This window comes from Schistocerca nitens, chromosome 1 (assembly GCF_023898315.1).
Source record: "Schistocerca nitens isolate TAMUIC-IGC-003100 chromosome 1, iqSchNite1.1, whole genome shotgun sequence".
Classification (NCBI taxonomy): domain Eukaryota; kingdom Metazoa; phylum Arthropoda; class Insecta; order Orthoptera; family Acrididae; genus Schistocerca; species Schistocerca nitens.
The window spans coordinates 157,423,919-157,438,290 of record NC_064614.1 but is presented as its reverse complement, the minus strand read 5'-3'; the positions used below and the strand labels follow the sequence as shown (position 1 = coordinate 157,438,290).

Here is a 14,372-nt window from a genome sequence, read left to right as displayed (position 1 = left end):
AAAACGACATGATACTCGAGCAAAAAACATGTTCTAAAATTCTACAACAGATCGACGTCAGAGATATAGGTCTATAGTTTTGCGCATCTGCTCGACGACCCTTATTGCAGACTGGGACTACCTGTGCTCTTTTCCAATCATTTGGAACCTTCCATTCCTCTAGAGACTTGCGGAACACAGCTGTCAGAAGGGGGGGGCAAGTTCTTTCGCATACTCTGTGTAGAATCAAATTGGTATCCCGTCAGGTCCAGTGGACTTTCCTCTGTTGAGTGATTCCAGTTGCTTTTCTATTCCTTGGACACTTATTTCGATGTCAGCCATTTTTTCGTTTGTGCGAGGATTTAGAGAAGGAACTGCAGTGCGGTCTTCCTCTGTGAAACAGCTTTGGAAAAAGGTGTTTAGTATTTCAGCTTTACGTGTGTCATCCTCTGTTTCAATGCCATCATCATCCCAGAGTGTCTGGATATGCTGTTTCGAGCCACTTACTGATTTAACGTAAGACCAGAACTTCCTACGATTTTCTGTTAAGTCGGTACATAGAATTTTACTTTCCAATTCACTGAACGCTTCACGCACAGCCCTCCTTGCACTAACTTTGACATCGTTTAGCTTCTGTTTGTCTGAGAGGTTTTGGCTGCGTTTAAACTTGGAGTGAAGCACTCTTTGCTTTCGCAGTAGCTTCCTAACTTTGTTGTTGAACCACGGTGGGTTTTTCCCATCCCTCACAGTTTTACTCGGCACGTACCTGTCTAAAACGCATTATACAATTGCCTTAAACTTTTTCCATAAACACTCAACATTGTCAGTGTCGGAACAGAAATTTTCGTTTTGATCTGTTAGGTAGTCTGAAATCTGCCTTCTATTACTCTTGCTAAACAGATAAACCTTCCTCCCTCTTTTTGTATTCCTATTTACTTCCATATTCAGGAATGCTGCAACGGCCTTATGATCACTGATTCCCTGTTATGCACTTACAGAGTCGAAAAGTTTGGGTCTGTTTGTTATCAGTAGGTCCAAGATGTTATCTCCACGAGTCGGTTCTCTGTTTAATTGCTCGAGGTAATTTTCGGATAGTGCACTCAGTATAATGTCACTCAATGCTCTGTTCCTACCACCCATCCTAAACATCTGAGTGTCCCAGTCTATATCTGGTAAATTGAAATCTCCACCTAAGACTATAATATGCTGAGAAAATTTATGTGCAATGTATTCCAAATTTTCTCTCAGTTGTTCTGTAACTAATGCTGCTGAGTCGGGAGGTCGGTAAAAGGAGCCAATTATTAACCTAGCTCAGTTGTTGAGTGTAACCTAGTGAGGTAATGCGATATATCCATATATATTTCCGAACGAATTCACGTGTGTTTTTCACTTCTATGTTACGTGTTCTGTGGTGTCCTGCCGTTTGTTTACTGTTGATTTTGGCGCTAGTTTTTTGGTTTTAGCTTGTTTATCTTCTTTTTACTCACAATAGCGAGTGATGAGGATGCAAAACTTCGAAAAATGATTGAAGAAGTACTTGCTGAACCTACTGATTATGATTTTTTTCGGATTTCGATAGTGACAGTGATTACGAAATGACGGAAAATAACGATAGTCCATGTAAGTCTAACATCTTACTAAATCGATGCAGAACAAGACACTTCATGTTGCGATTTGTTCTGTTATGCTCTGTATTATTTCAGACACAGATTTGTCGTCAGATGAAGGTGAGCCACCGCCTGTGTTCCCCCCCACACATCATTGAAAGAGGCCAAGATTGAGTGACATTTCACAGGATGACTGGACTATTGTGGATCAAACACCAAACATTTTGTTATTTACAGGGTCTCGTGGTGTGCTAAATAATGTAGGACTCGGTCAGTCTAGTGAATATTTAGATTTTTTTTTCTCATTTTACAAATGACTGGGTTATTTCAGTTATGAAGGAACAAACAAACCTATATGCTAGACAGAAGCTAGCCACACTGAGAGCACAAAACAAATTAGGGCCCAATTCTAGATTCAAGCAGTGGAGGACACTAACAATTGCTGAACCAAAGACGTTTCTGGCTATTATCCTCCACATGTCAATCAGTGAGAGGTCAAGTATGACCAGTCACTGGTGTAGTGATCCAGTGGTTAGCTGCAATTTTTGCCCCAATATTATCCCAAGGGACAGATTTCTGAATATTTTGTCTACGTTCCACATAAATGACAATTCAGAGCAAAAAAAGAAAGAAAGGTGAAGTAGACTTTGATGCCTTTCATAAGGTCAGGCCTCTTCTGGATGATTTTGTAAGGAATTTCAAAGAAAGTTATCAGCCAGGTGAAGCTCTAACCATTGATGAAGATATGTGTCCTTTCAGAGGGCGTGTAGGTTTCAAAGTTTATATGGCCAATAAGCCAAACAAATATGGCATGAATCTATACATTCTTGCAGAATCCAAAACTGGGTACATATACAACTTTGAAGTTTATGACAGAAGGGATGATAAACTGGACAACAGTGCTTCTGCAGTGGTAAAGTGATTGCTCGGCTCACTCCAAGGTAAGGGCCACACTGTATATGTTGACAAATTTTACACCAGTGTTCAGCTACCCGAAGAACTGGCTAGAGCCAACACTGGTCTTGTAGGGACTGTAATGCCAAACAGAAAAGGATTGCCTAAGGCTCTCAAAGAGGGTAAACTCAAAAAGGGTGAACAGATATTTCGCCGCAAGAACAATGTGCTAGCATTGTGATGGAAAGACATGAGGGATGTGTGGATGATAAGTACCAGGCACACATCCTCAATGTTGCCTGTTGCTACAAGAGAAGGCAATGAGAAGTTGAAACCAGTGGCAGTGCTGGATTACAACAAACATAAAGCTGGTGTAGACCTTTTTGATCAGCGTCTTTCATATGGAGCACTTGATCACAAAACAGTGAAGTGGTGGAGAAAGCTTGCCTTCCACTGTATAATTATGGCTGTTTCCAATGGTTATATTTTGCACAATTGCATCAATGAGAAGAAACTGAGCACTCCTAAGTTTATACAGGAGGTCTGCCCTGCGTTAGTGATACAGAGAGGAGAGAGAATTGAGGAGTCTCATGGATCTGCAATGATTGCTCAATTGTCGCAGAAACATTTTCCGAATCATGTGGAAATGGCAGAAGGGAAGAAGAAAGCACAAAGATGTTGTGTAGTGTGTAGTGGAAAACAAAAGAACATTACTGGGAAAGCTGGGAGGAAAGATACTTCTTATGAGTGCAGTGAGTGTAATGTAGGTTTGTGTGTCACCTCGTGCTTCAAGCTTTATCAAACTGTGGTTCACTATGCAAAATAGCTTATGAGTATGTAGCTATGCTTTATGTGCAAATGGTATAACAAATGTCTTTTCAGTGTAAATGATCACTTTCCAAAATTTATTTCTTCTTTAAATTGAATAAAGTAGTAAAAATAAATTTTTGACAAAAATTTATTTTCGCAAAATTGAGGAGAAATCTGCATCACTTCTTGGAAACAGTATATGCCCCATACACATGACTGTTAACCCGTGTAAAGCTAAAACCTTAAAGTTTTAAACCATACCTGTAGTTTTTATGTATCTCTAACTAAACATCCTTTACAGCAATTTAAAGTCTGTTGAAAACAGAAAAAATTAGCCAGCACAGGGAGTGGCATGCAGTTAAGGGCTTAGCATGGTAAGTGTTAACTGATATTGCTATTGAACACAAGGAAGATCAAGGCTTGCTGAAAACCATACAGGCCTTAAAGAATGAGGTACTGACCAAAACAGAACTCCAGTTAATGAATGGAACATTTAATAAGGGCAAAAACAATTATAGTATGGCATTATTGGCTGGGATACCCTGTCTAGGGTTGCTTGGTTGCCTGGTGCAAATCTTTTCATTTGATGCCTCTATGGTGAGTTGAACATCAATGAAGATAAGATGAAATGATTAGGACAACACAGACACCCAATACCCAAATGAAGGAAATCTCCAGGCTGACCAGAAATCGAACCTGGGTCCCCACGATCAAGAAACAGTAACACCAACCATTATACCCCCAATCTGTGGATATTTATAAGAGAAACTGTGATACACTGGGGTGGAAATAGTTGCTTGTCATCACAGCTCAACTATAGTTGGCTGTGCTAAAGTTTTCCCACAAAATTCCAACATCTGGTCACCTGGGACTCATGAAGACTCTAGACAGAATCAGACACAGACTGCCAGTTTGTTAGATACTGTGTGAACCACTGACAGAAGCACATGCCAGTGACTGGAGAACATGCCAAAATTACATCTGGGCCTTCTGGTACCAATTGCACCTGTAGCAGGAACATTCCACCAAATTGGGATGTTCACTACACTTTCCCCAAACTTGTGATGAATGCTGAAACTCCGGAAATTGTAAGGTTCCTTGTGTAAGATATCATTTTGAAGCATGGAGCATTCACTGTGACCATTTCTGAGAATGGAAAAGTTTTCCAGTCGATACTAGTATCAGAGGTAATTTCATGTTGCGACATCAACCACAAGGTAACAACTGCCTGCCACCTACAGATGAATGGTCCTGCAGAATTCTTTAATCAAATATTGGCAGACAGGGTCCTGGTGTATGTTTATGTCAAACAGAGACATGATACAGTACTGTCTGTTGTAACATTCACATACATCACAGTAAAACTAGACACTTTCTGCTTCTCACTGTACTTCCTGCTCATGAGGCTGAAACAACAATGAATACACTATTCCCCTTTCACTTGGATGATACTCAGGAAAACAGTGTAAACCATCTCATAATCAGGACTGAAGAAGCAAGACAGCTGGCTCCCACATGAATGCTGGATGGCAAGGAGAAAGACCAAGAGCAGTGCAAGCCAAGCACCAGCTAGTGACATACAGTTTGGGTGATGTGGTGCATATTTTTACACCTGCATGGAAAGTGGGATTGACAAGAAAGTTACTAAAGTGCCACGTTTGTTAATATTGTATCCTGTCACTTGTTGGATGTCACTTTTGAATTCAAGGAATATGAGCCTTCATCGAGAAGACAAAGGTGCCAAGTGTCATTCGTGTTCTCCATATGAAGCCCTCCTTCAGTCCTGAGACATAGGATGATGATGGAGGCTTCTTGTTCAAGAAGACTGAAGATCCACTTGATGAACAAGAAACTTCAAGGGGAGTGGTTACCTTTCATGCTCTTCATAGTGAAGAGGATGTGACAACATGACCAGAATTTGAGGACCCACCAGTGTTGCGATGCAGAGGACCATTGACAAGATCTAGATCCAGGGTGCTGTGGTTGGTTGCAATGAGAACTTCTAAAACAGCAGCTCACTGATACTGCAGGAGAGGGAGCAATACTGTGAGATGTGTTGTGTACAGTGTAAAGTAGTGGTTAGCTTTACTGGCATGCTGCAGGTTGCCAGTTCAGACTTAACCACCAGCAATTATTTCTTATGAAGTATTTATCATTTATAAAAGGTTCTCAAAAGTTCTTTTGCATGCAATGCCTGTGTAAATAGCAGTAGTCTCTGTCCACAAGTTATGTTCTATTGTAGCTTTATGTTAATGTTTGTATTAAATGTGCTTTCAGTGCTAAGTGTTGTACTTTATATTGATGAACCTGCTTTCTAATTTGGTCTTGAGTGTGGCTATGAAGTGACAGCATAGTAATGTGAATGTATCTATATCTATATCCATATTCTGAAACTAACATGAAGTGCATGGCAGAGCACATGTCCCATTGTACCAAATAGCAAGGATTCTTTCCATTTCATTTGTGTGGGATTCTGGAAGAATTATTACAAAAAAGCCTCTCTGCACACTGTAATTAGTCTAATTTTTTCTTTGCAGTCTTGAAGGATACATAGGATGTGGTAAAATATTGCTTGACTTCTCAATTAATTTCGGTTCTTCAAACTTTTTCAGGACAATTTATGTCTATACTCAGGTTTCTGCCAGATCAAGTTTTCATTTCACTATTGCTCTTCCATGAGTGAAACAAACATGACCATGTGTGTTGTTCTCCCAATGTAGTCAGAAGTTCTACAAACAGATGGATGGAGTCACCATGTGTTCCCTTCTGGTGCCAGGCATTGCCAGTGTATATGTGGAACACTACTAGGAAACAGCTCTCAAAACCAAACAGCTGAAACCACTGATATTTTACAGAGATGTTTCTGTAACATTCAGGGTTTTGTCACATGGTGAAGAAAACCTATTAGAATTCTTGTGCCATTTTAACAGCACATGCAACACCAAAGAAGTGGAAGGAAAAGGATACCTACCATTCCTACACATTCTGATACAGAACAACCATGAAGGCATGTATGGGACATTTTGCCTGTGGGAAGAAGACACACACAGACCTGTACCTAAATGTCAATAGCTGCCACCATCCAGTGCAGCACACATATTTGCTCACCAGCCCAGTACATGTGGCAAAAAGCCATATGCGACAAGGGAAGTCTGTCTACCAAGTTACAGCATCTCCGCGAAACCTTTCACAAGAATGCCTACTCGGAAACAAAAATAAAACACACTCTCCAGCCAAGCAAAAGGAAGAAAGATAACAATCCCAAGAAGAAGTCAAGTGTATGGCATTCCCTTCACATGCATTGTTGCCCACAGCCAAGATTGCCAGGATAATGGAGAAGTACAATATAAAAACCATGTTTTTGCTTGGTGGTCAAAATTTAGAATTTATTTGTGTCAGTCAAAGACCAACTAGGGCTTACAGGCACTTGGCATCTGCAGCATAAGTTGTGAGTGTCACAGGCAGGACATTGGTCAGATATAGTGTGCATCTCACAGCACTGTTCAAAACATGTGGGAAGTGTTCACTTTGGCCAAACCTAAAAGTCTGCATTGTTAGAACACAGAATCAATGGACACATGTTTGTTTTCAAACAGACGAAAGTGCTGTACCTTGCCAAAGGTTCTGCAATTCGTTCGTCAATGAAGCAGAACAAATAAGAGTATATAATGATCTTGTCAACCAGGACAGCAGTTTTCAACTGACCTCTGCATGGGATGTGGCATTAGCAAAAAATGTGTCAGGGATGCTCTGATGCGAAAGTGGCAGAAGTAGTGGGCAGAATAGACAGGCAGTAGGAGGACTCAATGTCCAGACAATATCCACCCTGCCCCCCCCACACACACACACCTTTCCCCCCTGGCCCTGTCCGCAATGTCTCCTCCAGAGGCATGTGATTGATTTGATCCACCCATTTGACCTCAGCAGAGGAGACTGCAGCCCAGCAGTTATAAAGGAATGAACTGGACATGAACCAAACACTTCACTTTCAGACAATGTAACTTGCAAAAAAAGTTATGAAAACAAAACACCACAACTTAGGTGGTAACCCAAGAAGATTTCATCAATGAAATTTTCTGAGAAAACCTGCGTTCCAATATAACCTTCTTACTTTTTATCTTGTCAGTCCATATCATATAATTTTCAGCATAATTTTGTAGCACCAGATCTGAAGTGCTTAGATTCTCTTCTTTTCTGGTTTTCCCACAATCCATGATTTACTAGCACATGATGCTGTCTTCCAAATGCACATTCTCAGAAATTTTTTCCTCAAATTAAATCCTACATTTGTTACTCATAGATTTCTTTTGGTCAAGAATGCCCTTTCTTCAGTGTTAGTCTGCTTGTTGTGCATGCTTTGTGTGTCATTTGTTAGTTTGCTTCCAGGGTAACAGAATTCCTTAAGATCGTCTACTTTGTTGTCACCCGTTTTGATGTTAAACTTATTCTCATTCCTGCTACTTCTCATTACTTTTGTCTTTAAGGCTTATCTTCAGTTCATACTGTGTACTTGTTAGGCTGTTCATTCTATTCAACAGGTCCTGTAATTCTTCTTCACTTTCACTGAGGATGACATGTCATCAGCAAATCTTATCATTCATATCTGTTCACCCTGAATTTTAATCCTACCCCTGAACCTTTCTCTGATTTTCATCATTGTTTCTTTCATGCATGGATTGAACAGTAGGGTTGAAAAACTGCATCCCTGTCTTACACCTTTTCTATTCCAAGCTCTTTGTTCTAGGACTTCCATTATTAATTTTCTCTCTCAATTCTTGTAGATACTGTATATTGCCCAACTTTGCTTGTTGCTCTTTCCTATTTTTCTCAGAATTTCGAAAATCTTGCACCATTTTATACTGTGTAACACTTTTTGTAGGTTGACAAATTCCATGAAAGTGTATTTGTTTTTGTTGAGTCAAACTTCCATTATCAAGCCCAGAAATGCCTCTCTATCATGTTATCTTACCTAAAGCCAAACTGATTATCATGTAGGAAATCTTCAATTTTTCCTATTCACCTGTATATTATTATTTTCAGCAGCTTGGATGCATGAACTGTTAAGCTCATTGTGCAATAGTTCTCACACTTAAATGCTCTTAATGTTTTCAGAATTCTATGAATGATGTTTTTACAAAAGTATGATGGTATATCCATAGTCTCGTAGATTCTACACACCAACCTGAATCGTCATTTAGTTGCCATTTTGTCCCAACATTTTAGAAATTTTGAATGAATGCTGACTGTCCCTTCTGTCTTATTTCAAACTAAGTCGTCCTAAGCTTGGTTAAATTCTCTCTCTAATACTGGATCCATATGTCTTCCATATTGATTCCCATGTCAACTTGTGTCAGGTCATCAGAAATGACCTCCTCCTTGTGCAAACCTTCAGTTCACTCTTTCCATCTACCTACTCTCTTCCTTGCATTTAACAGTGAAATTCCCATTGCACTCTTAAAGTTGCCACCCTTGCTTTTCATTTCAACCAATGTTGTCTTGACTTTTCTATATGCTGAATCAGTCCTTCCACCAATAATTTCTTTTTAGATGTTTTTGTTTTTGCCCTGCAGCCATTTACCTTAGCTTTTGTGCATTTCCTATTTCTTTCATTCCTAAGTGACTTACAGTATTGTATTCCTATATTTCCCTGAACATTTTTGTACTTCTTTCTTTAGTTGATCAGTAGAAGCATTTATCCTGTTACCCAAGCTTTCTTCACAGTTACCTTCCTTGTACCTATTTTTGCCTGTCCAACTTGTGTGATTGCCCTTTTAGAAATGTCCATTCATCTTCAACTGAGCTGTCTTCTGTGATATTGAATATCATACCATATAGAGTCTTACAGAAGTTCAAACACATCATTCCCTAGTACTTCAGTACTGCACTTCTTTCCACATTAATCCTCCTGGATTCACAGTAACTATCTGACCTACCTTGCTATTCATAGTGAATCCTACTTCTGTTAGACCATTTTCTGCTGCTGTTGATATTACCCTATATTCATCTGACCAGCAATCTATATCTTTCTTCCATTTCATTTAATTGACCCCCACAATATCTAGATCAAGACTAAGCATTTCCTTTATCAGATGTTCTAGCTTCCCTGTCATGTTCAGACTTCTGACGTTCCGTGCTCTGACTGATAGAGTGATACCCTTTTGTTGGTTATTCCCTCATTTTATCATGGTTACCTCTCTCTTGGCAGTCCATTCTCAGAGATCCAAATGGGGGAAAATCTGGAATCTTTTGCCAATGGAGAAGTCGTCATGACACTTTTTCAGTTACACATCACATGCCCTGTGAATCCACATTATGTACCTTTTAATGCAGAGGTTTCCGTTGTCTTCTTCATCCTCGTGCTTTTAGGGTGAATTTTCCCAACTTGGGAGGCAAGAGAGTGACTCATACTTCTATCTGCTACTCTGCCACCTGTGACAAAGTTGTTAGCAGATGACAGACTTAAATTTCTTGGAAGTATCCTAATAATGTAAAATTCATGCATTAAAATGTTGCTTACAAAACCCCTGTTCAGCTGTTTCTTGATTGTTCATTGGTCTGGGGCCTTTACCGAATTGGTTTAAGGGAAGAGAGAGAAAAGATTCAAATAATACTTGTTTGATATTTTGTGGGTTTGTTTAATCAGTGTGAAAGTTTCTGGATGGTCCTTTCAGAGAATTGGCACAAAAGTTGGAAGTGCTGTGATAGCTGTGCAGTGGTGCTGGTGTCAGTGGGCATGTGAGCATTCTTAGGGAGCACCTGTAGATGAGGTTCTGTGTGTCCACATATCACAGACACCAACCAGGATCATCGTATTGTAAGGGCTGCAGTGATATACTGTACAGCTAGCACAAAAAAGATGGATTGTGAGCTCAGATGTGTCAACATGGACTGCTGCAAACTGGTTATTAGCAGTAGGACTACGAGCATGCACGCCTTGAGCCCATCTTCCACTTATGCAACAGCATTCGACATGCATGGCTCAACTGGTGCCATCAGAGGATCTCTTGAGAGATGGAATGGCACACTGTGGTCTTCAGAGATGAAACCAGATTCTTCTTGCATGCAAGTTACGGTAATTTGCCCATATGAGCACTGTCTCATAGAGTGTATTTGTCTAAGACACACTGGCTCCACCCCAGTCCTTTCGGTCTGGGATGCAATAACCTACAACTGTTGTTCACCTTTGGTGCTTCTGGAGGTGATGCTGACCAGCACTCAGTATGTGTAAAATGTTGTTAGTCCATTCTTTTCCCGTTCTTGCAACAGGAAAGTGCAGTGTTGCGTCACAGGATAATGCGCTCTCTCTCTCTCTCTCTCTCTATCTATCTATCTATCTATCACACACACACACACACACACACACACACACACACATACACACACACACTGCCCATGAAATTCAATGTGCCCTTCAAGATATGCAACAGCTTCTGTGGCCAGCAGAATCTCTGGACATGTGGGATATGATAGGATGAGAAGTGACTTGTGCAATTCATCAACTAACAACTTCTACATAACTATATAACCAGGTCAAGCAGGCGCAGCATAATGTATCAGAGAATGGTATTTGCCACGTGTATGATCAACTGGTTGCCATAGTCAGCATCTGCATTGCCACCCTTGGAGGCTACACCATATACTAATATGGGTGTTTCAGCATAGATCAATACCTGGTACCTCAGAACCACTTGTGCTGTTGATCTGTAAATGTAATCATTTTGTGTACTAACCTAACCTAACCTAACCTATGCACTTTTGCAATGATAAATCTTAAGTGAATTGGAAACCTCCAAAAGGATCGTGATCTACAGTACGAGACTATTCATTTTTCTGCACAGAATTTGTTAAATAAGTCTCATTGTAAATTCACTAAGTGAGTTTGTACAGAGAAAACTATATTCTTGAGTTTGCAAATGAATAAATAAGTTTTTAACATACTGCACTGTGATGTGTAGAATGTAAATAAGAATTTTACACTGAGTAAGCATCCTTCCTCGCAGAAACATAGAGAACAACATGTAAAATGTTTTTGTTATATATTTCAGCCTCATATCACACAAATAGTACCATGGCTAGTTTTGAATTATTAACAGGTCATCCTCAGATGTTCTGAAGTTGTTACAAAGAATATACGTAAGTGGTGTCTGTTCCATCAGACATGTCTGGTAGAACTCTCACATACATATATATATATTTCTGTAATGACTCCTTCATATCTGTTTCAGTATGATTGTACTAATATCATCCAAACGCCTATGGGACTCCGTAACTTGTGCGTAGAGGGGTTAATGGACGAGGGTTGCTGCATTGCAGCTTGTAATAAGTTGGAAATTTGAACCGGTTAGGGTCTGTGTCCGGGTGGCTAAAGTGGTTAAGGCAACCACTCATGAGAAGTGATAAATTGGGGTTTGAGTCCATGTCCAGCAGAAATTTTCAACTTTCACCATTGCCTTACTACAATGTCCTGTGTTGCTGGAAGTCGTGCATACTCAGCTACTCCTCCCATCACGTCACATTGTACTCGGGAGGTACTTAAATAGTAAACATATCTGCACTGTGATCCAGAATTTGACTTATTACCAAGCTGTCATCAGATGATTTGAATATGCTACATTGTAACTTGGCAACTGAACAAGCCAGATTCAGAATCAGAGTGCAACTATGTTTACACTGTAATTATCTTCCAGGGGCTGTTCAATTGATGAGCTACTAAATAACATAATAAATCATCTCCTAATAGCTTGGTAATAAGTCAAAGTCAGTAGTTACATCATTTGTGAGACCTGAGGCTGAAATATGTAATAAAGACATTAACGAGAAAAATATCACAAAGAACAAATGTAATGGAAATTTAGCTGGACCTCAAATGTAAAATAGTAATTATATGCCTTAACTGTAATTCTTCAGGCTTTTCTGGCAATATAATATACCTTAGCTGTTCATGTGTAGCCTGACAAATGCAACTACCCAGCTTTCACTGGTGATAACACAGTGAAGACCCCTAGGTGACATGTCCCATAAGTCTCACTTAGTATGCACTGAAACTTTGCTGCACTCCTGATGTTGGACACACTTAACTATGAGTATTTTCTGTTATATCTAACATAGTAAATAGTAAAATGAAGTAAAAGTGACAAAATGTTTTGACATTTTGCTAAAGCCTACACAGTAAAATGGTGAAATTATGGATAGTAGCTGTCTTTTATTTTACACCATGATCTTGGAAGGCTGAAGATGTTTTTTTTATGCTTGTGGTTTATTGCTGGCACAAAACTATTGCAATATAGTTTCTCCACATTTAAATTTTCATGGATACTGTTAGTTAGTGACATTAGTAGAGGCAGCAGTAGTTTTGTAATACATGAGTTAATTTTAGGAATATTAAGCCAATTTGAATTTCATGTAAAGATCCTCTCAGAAAATTTTATGAGGGAGTTCAGTTTTTGCAATGTGACTTCCGTAACCAACAAGAAAATTATTGTTTGACTACTATTAATCTGATAAAACAGCAAACATGTTTCACAGTAGACGTCTGTGTATGACCTACTGACCTACAAATCTTCATTACCATTTTATGAATTTCAATGCTAGAAGCTATTTTAATAGTAGTAATTAAGAAATAAATATCATATTTGCATTTCATGTGATTCATGTCCACTTCATTGTAGGGGTGCACAGAATACCAGCTCCTAGAATTTATTTTGTGTCTTCTGATATGTATTTTGTGAAACTTACAGGTGAAAAGAGAGATGCGCCTACCTCCTTGTTGATGGAAGAATACTGTTAGAAGATGAATGTTCCACGTCAGGTGAACACTGTGTCTGGATACATGTTCCACTTCTCATTCAAACCTTCTCATGGTCTTCCTGGTTGGTTTGAGCTGTGTACACATGCCAGAAGCAATAAAAGTAAGATAATTAGAATTGACACTGCAACCTGTATTATTTTAGCTGTTTAAGTATGTTATTGGAGAGCAATAGCGTTCTGCATACTCATAATTTTCAAACACACGTGTCTGAAAATTTTGTATTCATTCCATCTGTGTACATTAAACATTAAATGATACTTTAACATTTGTAAATTGTAGTTCAATACATTTAATGCTATAAACACTCAGACACTTTGTTACTTTTGAAACTTTAGTGATTGAATTTCTACTTCAATTCTCATTATCCCATCGTGTTTGGAATTAAAGATAGAACTAGTTTACAAGACAATATGAAATACTCGGATTTCCAAATGAAGCTTTATTATTATCTAAATATAGAAACATATCTGACATTCCTAGAATTCTGTGCAGTTTCAATAAAATGGTGATTGTAAATAATTGTTCATATTATACATTTTGTTTTGAGAACTGCACTGCAAAGTCTCTTCGAAAATGTTTTCAAAGTTGTTTCTTTACGTGTACTATCTTTTATGTTTAAAAATATAGTTATTTACACATAAATATGTATATTGTGTGTGGAAGATGTACACAAGACATTAGAAATGATATTATATAGTTGAAACTTAATTCTCTTAAAAACTATTTTTAATAAATGTTCCAAGTGCCTGCTTCAAACTATCTTCATGCACATTGGGACATCCATATCTCATAATATTATGTGAATTGTCTATCAATTTGTGTGCTTATGGGTTGGATTCCACCAATGTTTATAGTGCAAATATGTAATATAATTTTTTACATTCGAGTTCCTACTGACTGATAGAAATGTTAATTACTGTTCCCTGTTAAATACATTGTGTGTTCTAACAGACAGTTTGTTCTTCATTTGACCATTGTGGTTGTGTGGTGAACAACTTACGATTCTGTACAATAATGTGACATAATATTCCAACATTGTTATAGAAAATTACACTGTATAACACCAAGCCTGTTGCCTGTTTTGTGATTATATTGTGCTGTCATTTTTAAAGGTGCAAGAGGCATGCATCTCATTTCAGATTTTTAATGTAGTGTGAGTACAATTTTAATAAACTATATGTGCAGCTTTGTCAGATTAAACACAATATCCTTTCCAGTCACAGAATGATTAATGTGTTACTTCTTTTCTTATGTAATAGTTCTGTCTGGAGCAC

The 14,372-nt window shown here is 38.6% G+C and overlaps 1 protein-coding gene across 2 annotated transcripts in view; it reads left to right on the top strand.

Annotated features, from left to right (window-relative positions):
* Positions 1-13,564, top strand: part of LOC126243987 (protein kinase C, brain isozyme) — a 199,633-nt gene extending 186,069 nt beyond the window's left edge. The window contains exon 14 of one of the 2 annotated variants that reach the window (XM_049948204.1): positions 13,028-13,564. The gene's annotated coding sequence lies outside the window, so the exon portion shown is untranslated. The remainder of the gene's footprint in view (positions 1-13,027) is intronic. The other variant, XM_049948203.1, reaches the window with a different exon arrangement.
* Positions 13,565-14,372: the final 808 nt, after the last annotated feature.